The sequence below is a fragment of the Neoarius graeffei genome, chromosome 21 (assembly GCF_027579695.1).
Source record: "Neoarius graeffei isolate fNeoGra1 chromosome 21, fNeoGra1.pri, whole genome shotgun sequence".
In the NCBI taxonomy this organism is placed as follows: Eukaryota; Metazoa; Chordata; class Actinopteri; order Siluriformes; family Ariidae; genus Neoarius; species Neoarius graeffei.
In genome coordinates this window covers 27,975,768-27,978,664 of record NC_083589.1, presented here as the reverse complement: position 1 = coordinate 27,978,664, position 2,897 = coordinate 27,975,768, and positions in this window count along the sequence as shown.

The following is a 2,897-nucleotide window of genomic DNA, read 5'->3' as shown; positions in this document are numbered from 1 at the left end:
CCATGCCCAGTACCTGGTATTCCTAGGCAGTCTCCCACTCAAGTACTAACCAGGCCCAACTCTGATATGGCGCATAGGGCGGCGCCGATCTCCGTTTCCCTCGGCCTCTCGCCTATTACATAGCTAGGGTTACAGTGGGGGGCTAGTCCTCTGGTAACCACGAGAGTTTGACTCCTCACTCGCATCTGTATTGCAGCGTGCCTTGCCAGATGGCAGTAGGTACCATTTTTATGATGGTCTTTGGTATGACCCAACCGTGAATAGAACTCACGATCTCCCAATCGAGAGGCGGACACGCTACCACTAGGCCACTAGCCGGTACTCTTGCCAAATAGCTACCTAATATGATTTTGAGTTTGAAAAGAGTTTGCTAGCATGTCAGGAGTTTCACTGACTAGCTAGCTTAACGTTAAACCACCATAGCACAGCACGCGTTCAGTTTGTGAATTCACATTTCTGTCTTTGGTAATGTTAACATTATAGCTTTTGTGACATTACATAATTACTATAGCTACTACATATTTTTTACCAGTAGCCAAAAAGAAAAACTAGCTAGCATCTTATTGATGATTCTGACACTGCCAGAGCTGTGTCAGAACACTACCATGCTGCTTTGTAGGGGTGAGGAGGAGTGTTAAAATGGATCTTTTTTTTTTGTCAATTCAGTTGTTTCATTTTGTAACTTTCTACCAGGCATTTATTCTACAGTCCGGGTTCTACAAGCGAGTCAGTAAATCCAGTCGGTTGCTTCAGAGGCATTAGGTTTTGTAAGCGTTGTGGCAATAATACAACAACGGGTTGACCGAAAATGTACTTTTAATACTTAAGTATTTTTAAAAGCAAGTACTTCAGTACTTTAACTGAAGTAAAAATTTGACTGGACAACTTTCACTTGTGGGCGGCACGGTGGTGTAGTGGTTAGCGCTGTCGCCTCACAGCAAGAAGGTCCGGGTTCGAGCCCTGTGGCCGGCGAGGGCCTTTCTGTGCGGAGTTTGCATGTTCTCCCCGTGTCCGCGTGGGTTTCCTCCGGGTGCTCCGGTTTCCCCCACAGTCCAAAGACATGCAGGTTAGGTTAACTGGTGACTCTAAATTGACCGTAGGTGTGAGCGTGAATGGTTGTCTGTGTCTATGTGTCAGCCCTGTGATGACCTGGCGACTTGTCCAGGGTGTACCTTGCCTTTCGCCCATAGTCAGCTGGGATAGGCTCCAGCTTGCCTGCGACCCTGTAGAAGGATAAAGCGGCTAGAGATAATGAGATGAGATGAACTTTCACTTGTATCGGAGTAACATTTGACCAGCGGGATCTGTACTTTGACTTAAGTAATGAAGTTGGGTACTTTGTCCACCTCTGTCAGGCAGATTCTGCTTCTTGCCAGTGAAGATATCACATTCACTCCAACAGTTCACATTATATTAACCTGACAATGAGTCATCATGGAGAAGCTCAGCATTTGAGCCTGTGTGCCTTCATCAAGGGTGTGAAACTTACATAATACCGTTACATATGATCTTATTGAACACTTGAAGTATATACTATTAATAAGCCTGGAAACTGTTTTGTAACTCAACAATATGGGATAACTGGGTCTAGTTCCATCCATCCATTGTCTACATCACTTATCCATCAGGGTCATGGGTGAGCTGGAGCCAATCCCAGCTGACTTCAGTTGAGAGGTACAGTAGGGCTCACCCTGGGCAGGTCACCAATCTGTCACAGGCTTGACATAGAGATGAACATCCATCACATTCACAACTACGGGTGATTTAAAGTAGAGTAGAGCAGCCAGTTGACCAAATCTACTTCTTTGGACTGTTGGAGGAAGCCCATGCAGGAATAAGAACATTTAACTCCATACAGAAAGGCCCCAGTCGGCTACGAGGTTCGAACCCAGAACCAGCTGTAGAGTGACAGTGCTAACCACTGCACCACCCCGACCAAGTCAAAGCAACCAGTTTATAAAGAATATACAAATCAGCAGGATATGAGATCATGATTAGAAGAAGAAGAAGAAAAAGCCACCTTTATTTGTCACATGCATACCCAAGCACAGTGAAATTCGTCCTCTGCATTTAACCCATCTGAAGCTGTGAACACACACAGAGCAGTGGTCATCTATGCTACAGCACCCAGGAAGCAGATGGGTGTTAGGTGCCTTGCTCAAGGGCACTTCAGCCATGATACAGAGGGAGGGGAAAATGCTGTTCATTCACTCAACTCCCCTCACACTTTTCCTGCTGATCCTGGGAATCAAACCGGTGACCCTTTGGGCCCAAGGCTGCTTCTCTAAACTGATTACCTGATCGTGTGATCACCTTGGTTGAGAGAACCTCATAATAAAGTCAGCACATCAATGATAACATCAGGAATAAACCAAATGTTCTGAAGTAAAGCGGTCTAGAAGCAAACACTGAACAACACACAGATTCGGACTCATTCATACTTATAATGTGTGCTCGTGCATAACAGGATGAGTCATACTGAAGCACTGCTCAGATTGCTGTCAAACTCTTCCAGTGTTTCTCATGAGCAAGTGCTCAGGAGTCACACACCTCTCCCTAGTCGTCAAACACACACACACTGCATTTCATTAATTCATTCCCAATGTAACGATTGCTACAGTTCATAAACACTGCAACACATGAATCCTCGCCTGTCAAAAATAATAATAAAGTTATCTCTGCTTGAAACTAATCAGCTTAGCGTGAAGGTGAGCTGAAGACGGTTCTGTAAATCAGTGCATCCTTGGGATATTTTTGTAGCATTCACATTCACAGCATTTATCCTATTACACAGTGATGAGAGCTGCATGGGGATCCTCATTCATAAAACGAGATCTCACACACACACAAACTTGAAGTCACTGAGGTACACTTACCTCCAGCTGTGCTGGCTGCAG